Genomic DNA, 13,604 nt, shown 5'->3' with positions numbered 1-13,604 from the left:
GCTTCGGCTGCTACCACTGCTACCAACAGCATAACTAAGGATGTCTTCATCTTTTATGATGAGTAAGACATTCTTTACGAATTACACAGCTAACGGTTTGAATATAAAATATGTTAATAAATGCCGACGGGATTTTAATGATTGCCCCTTATCAATTCCTTTACCATATCAAATTTACTTAATTAATGTAATATAAACTCAGAATCAGAACTATTCCCTCAAAAAAATATTTTGCCTAATATTCCTATTTTCAGTAAGCTTATTCGTTCCTTTTGCGGCCGCAGAGCCGGAGAGCTTATTCTCCGGAGAGCTTATTCATTGGAATTGGACGAAGTAGCAGGAATAACAGAGCTACAAATCACCGCTTACTTTTAAGAGTGATTCTCCTCGGTGATCGCAATCACCGTTACTGATGAGTAGCAGTCACAGGTAACGAAGTGATTGGAGAATCCATAGCGTTAATATACTCTAAGGGACAGGGGCGCAGCTAGGAATCAAGGCTGGGGGGAGGGTTAATGGTGCGACAAATACCGGGGTGTACGGGGGTATGGAATACCCACTGGGATAAGCGGTAGGTGCGAGATTAGTAAATTACAGAATTTTAAGATAAATGGTTCAAAATGGTGAGTTTTACGGCTTTCTGAGGGATACTTTATTTCTTATTACACAATTCTATTAGTAATATCAATCCAATTAAGTAAAATTGATTAAACTTAAAAATTCCTCTGAGCTCTGGGGGTTTTTTTATCCCCCAAACCCCCACCCCCCTCGCTGCACCACTGCTAAGGGAGAATCACAGTTCTGCTCATCACTAATTACTATATTGTGGCTCACTAGGGAGCAGGTGCCCCGTTACACGATATTTTACCCTCCGGAGAAGATAACATTCCAGTAGATGCGATTTTTCTTGATTTCTAAAAAGCATTTGATAAAGTACCCCACGGAAAGTTAATAATAAAACTGAAATCTTATGGTCTAGACGAAGATGTCATTTCCTGGATAAGAGAATTTATGAGCGACCGCGTCCAAAGAGTAGTATTAGACGGTGCAGTCTCCAATGAGGTTAGAGTGCAGTCTCCAATGATTGATTTCTGGCGTCCCTCAGGGTAATGTCATAGGCCCACTCCTATTCCTTCTTTATATAAACGACATTGGCGAAGTAGTAAACAGTAAGTTACAATTATTTGCAGACAACGCTGTAGTTAACAGAGAAATCCGTTCCAGCAAAGATATAGATGAACTTACGAATGACCTTGCTGCTATCCAAGCGTGGTGTGATGCATGGCAGTTATAATTAAATTTGAAAAAATGCATCGTAATGAATTTCTGGAAGAAGAATAACTCCCTGCAACGTAGCGATATAATTCGGGGTACCCAATTAGAGAATGTTGAATCCGTGAAATAGGTACCTATCTTAATAAAATAATTTTATGTTTGTCGACCATTCCATAAACCCCCCCCCCCGAAAATATTTTCTGGCTACGGCCTTGGGTATATGTGTCAGATGGTGGGGGGAGGGGAGCAGGAGGTTGGAGAAGTGGGTTGCTGATTGTTTTTTCTCACTGCGGGTTGCCAAGTACGGCTAATTTTAATGACGGTGTTCCTGTTAAAATTGTTCTTTTCTTCTTCGGATATTTCAATGGCATCTCTGACGAGTTTCTGTTTAAAATCCATTACTTTGGCAAAGATTTGGCTTCTTTGAGGTCGATTGTGTGGCCAAGCACTGCGTATTCGGCTACCGCGGACTTACTTGACTGACCCAGTCGAATCCTTCTCTCGTGCTCCTCTAGGCGTGTTTTGACTGACCTGCCTGTTTCGCCGATGTAGTTCTTCCCGCAGGTCTGGCAAGGAATTTGGTAGACCCCTTCCACTTGTGGTGGAGTTCTATCCTTGGAGGTATTTAGGAGATGCTTTATCCGTATGTGAGGCGAGAAGATTATCCTTATCTGGAATTTTCGTAGGATATTTCCTATTACGTCAGTCGTCCCCTTAATGTATGGCAGGAGGGCTTTCTTCTGGTTGCTGAGGTCATTTGTGGATGAGTTCGCGGCTTCTGCGGTGTTGTTTTTTATTTTTTTTATTTTTAATGACTTTATTAAATGTGCGATAGATAACTCTGTCGTCGAATCCATTTCCCCATAGAATGGCCTCTAGCTTCCGCCTCTCTTCGGCAAAGTTTTTCTGGTCACTTATCGTGTGGGAGCGGTGAATCAAGGTGTTGACCACTCCATTTATTTGGGCTGAGGACATTTTTTTTGGAGTTTCTTTCATAATATCTCTTAATTAGTGGTAAAACAATAGGATAGGAAAATAATAATAAAAATCAGTTGGTAAGTTAGTTCGGTCTTTGAACAAGCTGGATGGTCCTTAGCAGGTGAATACCTCAGAAAGACATCTTTCTAAGCACAAGCATAGATTTCACAAGGCAGCAGATGACACCCTTCTCCCTCCCACTTAGAGTCAGCGTTGTCATATTATTTACTGTGATAGTGCCCGAAATGCACCGCTGTGCTCGGAGAGATGTATTACAGGTGCATATATATGATTCATTTGACCTAATGGTGACACTATGCACCTGTTATGAGTAACAAATTTTCACAATGAAGAAGTGATCAGTGCAAAAAGATTTATTTAATTCATGCCATTATGTTGTACCATCATATCAAGCCCAACAAAGCTGAACTAATAATGGGTAGGAGTGTATGACAGCTATTAAGGTCCATCCCATCCTCTATCACATGAGGTGTCATTTCACAACATATCTGAATTTCTATAGAAACAGAGCAAACTGACACATCACAAATTATAAAAAATAGATAAATAACCCAGAGCAGTGGCGCAGCGAGGGGGGGGTTTTGGGGGATGAAACGCCGCCCAGAGCTCAGAGAAATATTTAAGTTTAATCCATTTTACGTAGTTGGATTGATATTACTAATAGAATAGCGTCAAGATTAATAAAATATCCCTCAGTAAGCCGTAAAACTCACCATTTTGAACCGTTCATTATAAAATTCCGCAATTTATCAATCTCGCACCTACCGCTTATCCTGATGGGTATTCCATACCACCATACACTGCGGTGTTTGTTGCACCTAAACCCCCTCAGCCTTGATTCCTGGCTGCGCCCCTGACCCAGAGAACTCTTTTCATTGGAGTAATCTTGTTCAATTCAAGCCCAACAACTATGTCCAGGGACAAAATTTGTAATAAACAATTTTGCATACAAAGAAAAGTAATATTAATGACAAAAATTAATTTCAATAATTTTACTGTTCACAAAGAAAGAATAACTATAGATCATTCAAGTTAGTGAGCACTTACATAAAATTAAATCTTGATCAAACTTAAAAGTATTTGGTCAGAGGTATCGATGGTCTTAAAGGTGATTGCCACGTATGTGGTTTTAACACCTGCAAGGAGCTGAGTTAAACTGTTGGCATGAAACCCTTGCTTACACGTGCTGGTCACTGTCCTATTTTTCATTATGATAATAAAAAAATAGGATATGGAAATTGAAAGTTTAACCTGTTCAAATTCTCTAAATTAAAAAAAAAAAACAAGCATGTGAAAACAATATCAGCCACATAAATTATGGGCATGTGCAAGCACTCGATCATTTGAGTTGCATCGAGCACTAGGTGGTTGACTTCAAAATATCAAAATATGCAGTGTTGCGGAGATTGCTACATAAATATGCAATAAGTTGATGCTCATCTTCCCACTGTCCTATTCATCCTGTCTTTTTTCCTTAGATCCTTGGTTTTTTCCACCATTTTCCTCGCAGTTTCATTATTCTCACCAAAGCCTTATGAATGGAAAAAATGCATATTAGTTACAATTAATTTTACTTTTTCCTGGGTAGCCAGTGAACACTTATGGTAAATTAAAATTAGAATGAAATCACAATTACAAATGCTAATTTCTTTAATAAGAGTAATACCAAATTTCTGTTGAATTGGAATTGCCCGAAGGACATTTTAATCTGGGAAATAATATGTAAGCCATAGGAATATCAGCTTGCACTGGACGCTTCCTCGGAGACCATATAAATTCAAATCGTGCAAGTGCTAGTGCGGGCAGATATTTGGGGCGTATCTTCAACCGATCATTCACATCACAGGGCCTTGGTTTGTAGGTGAAGGTAGACTGACTTGATATTCCTGTGTCCATTGATGTTAGATAGGTTTAGGTTTCCGTTTTTCCTCCGAACATTCAAGATAGCTCCGGCTTAATAAATGCTGGGTAAGATTCAACGGTGAAATATTTTGAACACACACCATATTTACTTTTCCCTTTTCTGCACGATGGTGGTGATTCAATAACCTCTTCTACACGCCTATAGCGGCGGTTTGCGGTGTAGTTAGTAAATGCAGACTACATAGCAAATTGGCAATAAGAGCAGCGAGTTGAGAACTGATGGCACCAATGAATGTGATAGTATTTATGAATTTTACATCTCAATGTGATAGTAGGTTGATGAATATTAATAGTTTATTTGTAAATAGACCAATTGTCTTACCGATTTCTCGCGAATTTCATTTACACACCTTAAGAGCCATCATCCAGTGAGATTGGATCAGCATTGGGCTTCAAAGTGCTTCAGCAATACTCTTTAATGTTACGCAAAGGAAGATTCACTCACCTCTTGATGGAGGCTAGCCACGGGTCTCAAATGGGACCCTCGCCTTGGGGTCTGGCCCACGGAAATCGTACCTCTGTAGCAGGGGCTGCGTGGCCCGAGAAGACCATCATGACGTCACCGCGGACCACGAACCCCACCGCCCGGACCACCCTCTCTCCTCCGTTTCCTTCTGCCAGCACATGGAGGAAGACGTTCATCATGCCCATTGGCATTGCATCCAAGCCAGGCTCCCCCGGTGGATGCCGCGGAGGGGCTTGGCTAATGTCTGGGCCCGCATCGCCCGCCCCAAGATTAGGCTCCTGGAAATCTTCTTCTTCCTCCTACACGAGCGAATTAGGGCGTGGTGGACTTCACCTTGCTGCCTCCTAGTCCAGGGTGCTGAGTGGCGTCGCTAATTCACACGTCTCTGTGGAAGTGTTAGTGGTGATGGTGTTAATACTTCTTTGGGAGGGACAGTGGAGGAACCTCATCTATCCTCCTCGCTCCTTCCTCGTCCATTGTGGTCCTCGTGCTTCACCTCCCGTGTGCGCTTGCCTGGCGAGAAATGAAGGATATAACAGTTCTATAATCTCTCTATGAAGACGATCATCGAAGGGCAGGTCGACTGGGAGAAGGGTAAGGGACGGCCAGTAGTAATGAGTTACATAGGTCAGGTGAGTAGCATAACCATGGGTGTGGGATGAGGGGAATAGATTCCCCAACAAAGCCTCAGAAAAACAAAAAATATTTAAAACCAGTCTAGTTTTTACATTTAACTGCATGTGTCTTGAGTTAAACTTTAAGCGCCAAAATGATGTATAATATATTTCCTGGCATGTCATTTTTAAAAAATGGCATGACTGTGGCCTGAGGTAGGTCGCACCCTGACACCCTCACCCCATTGCCCCTAAAGCATATTCCTAGTTATGTCACCGGGTCAGATTATTAAGGATGCAAAAGAGAACAAATACACCACTATGAAATAAAAATATATCTATTTCCAGTGGTATAATCAGGGAGGTAGGGCACAGGGGGCCGTGCCCCCCCCCCCAAAGCATTTGATTTTAGCATAAAAATTTTAACCTATAAAACAGCTTTATTCAACCACACCCATTTATTTGAGAGAAACAGTTTCCGGACGACTCATCAATTGTGTTCTTTTAAGTTCCAGAATAGCATAAAATGTGATTTCTTGAGATTAAAATTTTCACATTTTCCCCAGAGGATGATTACAACCCCCTGTAACCCCTGGTCATGCAACCCCCCTAGCACATCGTCCTGACTACGCGCCATACTGTTACAAAATACATATGTATCAACATTATTACACAGTACTGCTGGTAGTTCATCAATTAATATTGAGGAAAGTAACGCTTCAGCGAGTCATTGATTTTTTAAATATAATTTCAACCTTTCCCATTTCCATTTGTAATAAAAAAATGAATGAATGTACCTTATATCAATTAAATTGATTTGAAGCATACATAATAGAGATGTGGGAGTAGTACTTTTTGATCTTGAGTTGAGTATCAAGTCATGCATGCTCAAACATCTCATTCTCGCTTTTCCAATTTCCTTGTGAATTTTCTATCCTGAATGCATAGCTCCATATAAAAAGGAAAAGAAAATGAGGAACGATGATGGTATTTGTATCTCAACTAGGACATAAATGAAAATTTATTTGTCATAAACAGTTCCATAAGCACAATTGAAATGACATTACCTCTAGTAATATGTCATCAATTTACTTAATGTAAGTATCCAAACTGCCCTGAAGAGTCCTCAGTTAAGGCATTTGTATAATTGTAATAAAGATTACATACTTAAATAAATCATGTAAAATTTGATTCTTTCAAATTCTCATGCAGAGAAATTATTTTTTTTCATGCTCAGGCAGCAGGTTTCAATGCCTCCATGTTACAGAACTACTCCGGCAGAAAATTGTCTTTCGCAACATACTTGTGTGGCTAGACAAGTACTTTCTTGCCAAAGTTGCAAGATTGGGAACATTGGGAATTTTTATTAAAAGTTATAGCTACGAATTCTATTGATCTTGAATGATCATGGAATTTAAGTGGACAAGCTATAGAACTTCCAAGTAGCTTTAGCTTTATAGACCAAAAATTTTTTTCTTCATTTCTTACTTTGTTTAATTAACCATATTGAATCTTTTTTTATTAGTTCAAGATAGAAACTAAACCCAACAAAGGATTAAACAAAAATTAACGATGGTCCTATGTAGTATCTACTCAAAAAGGTCAAAAGAGGGCACTACTTGTGACGTCAAATACCGGGAAAAACCAGCATTGTCCTTAAAACCTAAAAGTTGCATTTTTTCAATAGAAATCCTAATAATTGATGCATATTCCCTCAGCGTTTGAGTAAAGAAAGTATGGTAGCGTACAAAAGTATTACATAAGAAAGTATGCGTGATGCAGTGGTCCACTCAGATTACGCCGCCTGGTTGGAAGACAGTCGGCTGCCGCAGCGGACAATAAGATATTCAGTACCCACATCGAATACTATTGTGGTTGACTGCTACTTAGACACCTAGCTGAAACTCCCAGGCCAAAGACTTAAAATGTCTTATTGTCTCTAAAAATGGTATTATTACATAAGTTTTACGATAGTGCATCCTGTCAGTATATTTCTGATCTTACTGGCCATGACAGCTCTGCAACCAAAACTACTCGACTCTACTCGACATTCCTAATACTAATAAAAGCACTCAAGTAGAGTACTAACTACTGGATTCGACTCAAATTTTTGAGTTCTCAAACATCCCAAGCACAAAATTGCCTATATGTTACCAATTAAATTCCTATTTTATGCATTTCTCGAAACACCATTGAGCATGAATGAAAATCATTTGATCAATTCAATTCAGGTCTCGGGCTTAGGTTGTCTGAAATTTGCGAGCCCTATAAGCCTACCTTCTCCTTCGAGTAGGATTCTTGTGTAATAAGACACTATGGATACGCTTCGTTGCAGTAACTGGTCATTGCAAAAAAATAAGCGAAACGAATTTCATACAATGAAGAGAACTAGGGGCACAGCTAGGAATCAAGACTAAGGGGGTTTAGGTGCAACTAACACCGGGGAGTGTGGGGGTATGGTATACCCACCAGGATAAGCGGTAGGTGCGAGATTAATAAATTGCGGAATTTTAAAGATAAATGGTTCAAAATGGCGATTTTTATGGGTTTCTGAGGGATATTTTATTAATCCGTACGCTATTCTATTATTAATATCAATCCAATGAATTAAAATGGGTTAAACTTAATAATTTCTGATCTCTTGGGGGGGTTTCATCCCCCAAAATACCCCCCTCGCTGCGCCACTGAAGAGAACAACAGCATGAAATCTGCACTTGCATTCACAAAGCACGCCATAAAACCAAACACATCAGGTTTACGATTCAGAATAATGCTTAGTTAATTCAAATCTGAAAGATATTACTCCCAAAATTAAGAGCATGTGCCACCACTTGTGTATCACCACTTGAAAACCATTGAAACATTCGACGTCCGACCAGCCAAGGGATGTAAGATGATTATATTGAAGTTGTTGCTTGGCGATGTTTAAGTCCTCACCTGGCAAACCTAAGGTCATGGGTTTGAGTCCCCGCCTGGTTAAGTTACTCTTATCAAGCCTGTGGATGTATGTGAACGTTTGATTGTAAGTTATCAAAAACCCTGATGTAAAGGCCAAAGAGTGCTGTCTCCGGTAGCATGGAAAAAAATAGTTTAAAAATATTTCTGCAATTATTTTAATTAAAACGAGCCAATATTTTGCTGAATTAGGTCTATTAATGCTATCTAATAATGCTTATGACACTTAAATAAACATTGACCCATGCTGGAAGTCAAAGTTGTTAAATTAGCCAGCAATATCTTGATATATATCTATTGTGTTGTTCTCGACAGCGAGGTTGGCAAGGTCCTCTGGGTCATCAACAGGCGAAATCCTTGCAGAGACTTATCATCAGCAGCAGCAGAAATAAAGGGGTCATAGTTTCCTGTGTGAGCTGCAGAATAATCTATGCTGGGATGGTGAGAGAAGGTTATTCAAACAAGTATGCAAGATCTATGAGGGAGGGTTTTGGCCAGAGGATTTTGTGACAATGATCTTTATTCCAACACTAAAAAAGAACAAAGTTGTAGAATGCGGAGATGACGGTACTATTAGCCTAATATCGCACAAGGTGAAAGGGATACTGAAGATATTAAACAGACGACTGGAGATGAGGGCTAATGATTACTTGGACTCGGCTGTCAGAAAAGACAGTGCAAGGAAATGGAAAATTTTCAGAAGGAAGGAGAGGTAGGTGCATTGCATATGTCCTTCGGAGGTCAATAATTGACGAGATGGATATGTTTAATGCACTGTCTTGGGCAACCGTAAAAACCTTTCAGTTGATTGCCTGGATATTTCTGCCCATACCTCTGTGAACTTTGACCATCTTATGACCACAGGAAGTTAACAATTTAACAAAATGGATATGAAATATGATATGATGCTTTCCTGGCGAATTATGTGAGCAAACTGTTATTGGGATTCCCAATGAGATTATTCTTTCATAATGGCCAACGTTTCAATTTTGATTTATTAAATTAATCAAAATTCAGACCTGATGATGAGCACCAAGACGGAGCGGATACATGTACTATGCCACTTACTTATCACCCTTTAAAATCTTTAGCAGGGGATGCTAGTTTCATATTTTAGTTAACATTTTTTAGGACTTTCACGGGAAAAACATCGTAACCTTTAACTTGAGCATTACCAATGGAGGTCGAATGAATGAAAAGCGGCATCAAGGGGCATTGCTATTTGCTTTGAAATCTTTAAAACCAATGGGATTATAATGTAATTACCATGAAAGTCCTCTGTGGCATTTGACCTCCTTACAACCTTCTTGGAAGAGAAAAGGCAATGGAAGAGTGTGGGCACAGAGCCATGCCAAAGGATGTTTAAGGAAATAAATAATCAACTTATGGTATGAGACTAAGAGGGCCAGGTAGGCTTGTTGGAAAAGGCAGTGGATATGTGTGTTATGACATTCACTTGGTCTTGGTCACCTTTAAAAACGTTTGGTTGGGATCTAAGGTTTCCCTGATGTTTTAAAACATACCTCAATGACAAAACTGACTTGGATACTCTTAAAAACCTATGGTTCCACACGCTGGTAGTCACGATGGCCCAACGTTTAAGTCTATGACATTTGACCTCCGTATTAGTCTTGGAGGTCAATTAGTGGATAATAAAGGTATAAGGACATTGACTTGGGCACCCTTTTAAAATCAACACTTTTGTTGGTATGCTTTCTTTATACCACTCCCATGACCTTGACTGTGACCTTATTTGGTCAACAGTTGAATTTTCATAAATTCAACAATTCCTTCGTAACTTATGTTATATCTTGGTAGAAACCGTCTATGTATTTTTTCATCTTCATAATCTGATACAGGCATGTAAACCTGCAACACAAAAGTAGCTATGGGTTTAGTTTCTATCTTCACCATTGCTATCCTTTAATTTAACTGCAGCTAGCTTTCAACACACATCCAGGCATTCTTTCTAAGAATCATCCCTTCTCCAGCATTATTTTTATTTTTTATTTTATCTCAATTACCCCCGAAAACAGCATATTTAGGCCTTTACTTTGGGGGTTTAAAAAATCAGCAACAGACGATCACACACACCCATGCCCTGCAAGGGGCAACCTATCCAGACAGGACTCAAACCCTCGACCTTCTGTATGGTAGGCAAGGACTTATCCCAGCTGCCACCGAGGTTGACAATTACCATTGAGCTATCCCATGTGTATCCTCAAGTTGCCCAAAAAAGGGGCCACTGTTGTACTATACAGAGTTTGAATCTGCAGAAGCATGTTTTTACCTTTAAATAATTTTCCACCATCTCCTTAGGTGGAATTTAAAAGCCATGCATGCTAATGATGAACTCTAGCTGTTTAGGACCAAACTCAGACGGGTTAGAAATGTTTGATTTATCAGTTAGGTTTGGAGTTTCATTGGAAACACTGAAGTAAGTGTTCAACTACTGGTTGTTTATTGTATATTTTTGCCCGGGATGCCTAAACATTTTTCCTCATAGGGATATACATATTAAGATTCACTCCTCCAGAATTAAAAAAAAATCCCCACCACCATAATTACATATTCTTAATGCTATGGAGGTGAAGATCGAAATACTTTCATTGTTATTGTTGCAAAGGCAATTATTTTCTACCAAAAAATCTGCCAAAATCTTAAAAAGGGTGGTTATCTGTGATCCAAAGGATGTAATTATTGTTGCCCCCCCCCCTCTGTCATTCACCAAATAAATATCTGACAACCAGGTAACTCAGGAGAGTGGCATGCATAATAATAATAAGATGTCTTTATTTGGGCGAGGTTGAGACTAAGAAGTCCCCTCTTCCACCTAACCCCTTGATAGCATCAATGCAAACATATTTAAAAACGACAGATAAATGTTTACAATACAAAATATATACAATATGCAAATATGTACCTAATATATTGTGAAATGCCAAAAAAGATAAACATGTTGTATACATGAAAATTTTGTGTTGGAAAAAAGATTTCTGCTCGTGGGAAAAAACATGAGGATAAGGGTGTACTATCCTTCAGCAAAAAAACTCACTGCAGAAAAATGCCCACACAAGAAGGGTGGCATGAAAAACCTGCGCAGAAAAAAAAGCAGTGAAGAGGAAAATAGAAGTAGATTTGACTGAAAAAAAATCGGAGGAGGATAGCCAGAAAAACATTAGAAAAGGATTTCAAGGGGGCAGAAGAGAAGTTCTAGGGAGACAAAAAGTTGATTAGAAAAAGCTACGGATCATGAGTGAAGTTCTATACCTCATTGAAGAGCATAAGAATCCAAAAAATGAGGAAGGCTTTCAACAGGAGAATAAGGAATCAGATTTGTCAAAAGGCGAGGAAAGGTAGAGAAGCGTGGATGATAAACCCATTAGAGAATGCACAAAATAAGATAATTCAAGGGAAAATGGAAGGGTCCCATGCAATAGTGAAGAACTATGTGAGTGAATGGAGAGCAAAATGTAATTTCATAAAGGACAAGGATGGATATCATTGAGTGGAAACAAAGACAAAGTGAAGAGAGAGAAAGAATACCTGGAAGAGGTACACAAAGGAACCAAATTTAGCACTCCAATAAGAGACCTGCGAATGAGTAAGTCACACTCAATCACTCAGTGATTCATCCCATGGTTGGTTTGGATATGTATTTTCCACATGAGGAAAGATCTCACCCTAAACCTAGCCACAAGTATGTGAATTTCACTTATTCAGAGTAGGAAGTCCAGTTTCTTTCCCTGGGCAACTTTCCCCCTTGAGGATTTAGTTTCTGGGGGTGTCCAAAGGCTTCACCTAGGATTTTAACTTGGAAGCCTTCCATCCATAGCAAAGGGCTCTACCCACTATGCCATTACCCTTCCTACAGCAAAGGTCACACTAGTCTGTTGAGCAGCTGCTACTAACCAGCTGCCGGTTAAAATTACCTTCAGCCAGCGGATCTGTAGGGTTCACATTATAAATAAATAGCAACAAGTACAGTTGCTGCTACTGACTTGAAAACATTGTGTGTGTGCATGCAACATGTCATCCATTGGAGTGAGTCATGGTGTTTTGACACAAAGTGTTAAATGTTGGAGTTACAGATTGTTGTGAGCAGATGTTGAAACAGAGAAAAATGAGATGGTGGGTTATATCCTGGATATGAAAAAGGCTCTATTTGGGGGCATCAACAAAACCTTTTAACCCAAAACCTCTTTCATATGGTTTATATTGCATTGAAATTGATCACCTCGTTTAGATGATAGAGCTCCTCAAACTCGGGTGTCTTCCTTTTTTTTTACAGACAGTATGTAAATTTCAGGGCGTGAGAGGTAGCTCTGATGACGATACGATTTTGCATCTTTTCGTGTCTTTGTGACAATTCTTTTTGTTAGCTATCCACTTGTTGGAATATTCCACACATTCCACCCTTTTCCCTGAAGCAAATATGCTTTACCGTACTGCCATACACCTGTCTTCTCTTCTTATGCCGGAATTGTTTCCTGCAAAGCATTTTATACCTTCAATTCAACTCATTTATTTATTTACCCTTTCTACGTACTCTACTCCACCTGTCCACATTCAATGTACGCATATTTCAGCTAAGCACCAATCACATAAGTAAATGCCTCGAAAGAGAGACTTGTGTTCAGTACTTCTGCCCAACCTAGGATATTTTTATGTTATTTACCTCATTGAGGAACATTGCGAAGTATATATATATGTGAAAGTCAATATCAATAAACATAGAAACACTCACACAGTAAAATAAACTCGGAAGCTTTCGAAGTAGTTACTCCTTTCTCAACCTCTGTAAGAATGGGGAGGAAAGGAGAGTGTTGGAAAAGGGAAAAGAGGAGAGAGGTGTATGGGGGAGGGGTTTAGGAAGAGACGTTTGGATGCGACGTTCAAACCCGGAAAGCTATTGGCTTGCAAGTGCCAAATGCACACCAATTCAAGGGTGTGGAGATTGAGGGTGGAGTCATTGGGAGGAAGGCAATGACTGAAACTTTAAAGCATTGATTAAAGACGGAGTCGTGCGACAAACAATGTGTAGGTACTGGTAGAGATGCGTGGGGGATGGATGATGGACAGAAGGAGGTGATTATTAATTCTAAGATTGAGGTGGGTGGTGCATTGGCCGACATAGAAAGCAGGGCAGAAATTGCAATGGAGGAGGTAAATGATATTGGTGGACGTACAAGTAGTGGAGGGGAAAATCGGTAGGCATTTCTCCCCAAACTTAAATGCCTACCGATTTTCCCCTCCACTACTTCTACGTCCACCAATATCATTTACCCCCTTCCAAGTGCTGCCCCCTGCTACGCCCCACCACCTCACCAGTCATCAATAGATCCTCCTCCACTCCATCTTGTACTTCCTTC

Source organism: Ischnura elegans, chromosome X (genome assembly GCF_921293095.1).
Source record: "Ischnura elegans chromosome X, ioIscEleg1.1, whole genome shotgun sequence".
Classification (NCBI taxonomy): Eukaryota; Metazoa; Arthropoda; class Insecta; order Odonata; family Coenagrionidae; genus Ischnura; species Ischnura elegans.
The sequence above is the reverse complement of the archived record's forward strand: the minus strand, read 5'-3'. Positions refer to the sequence as shown.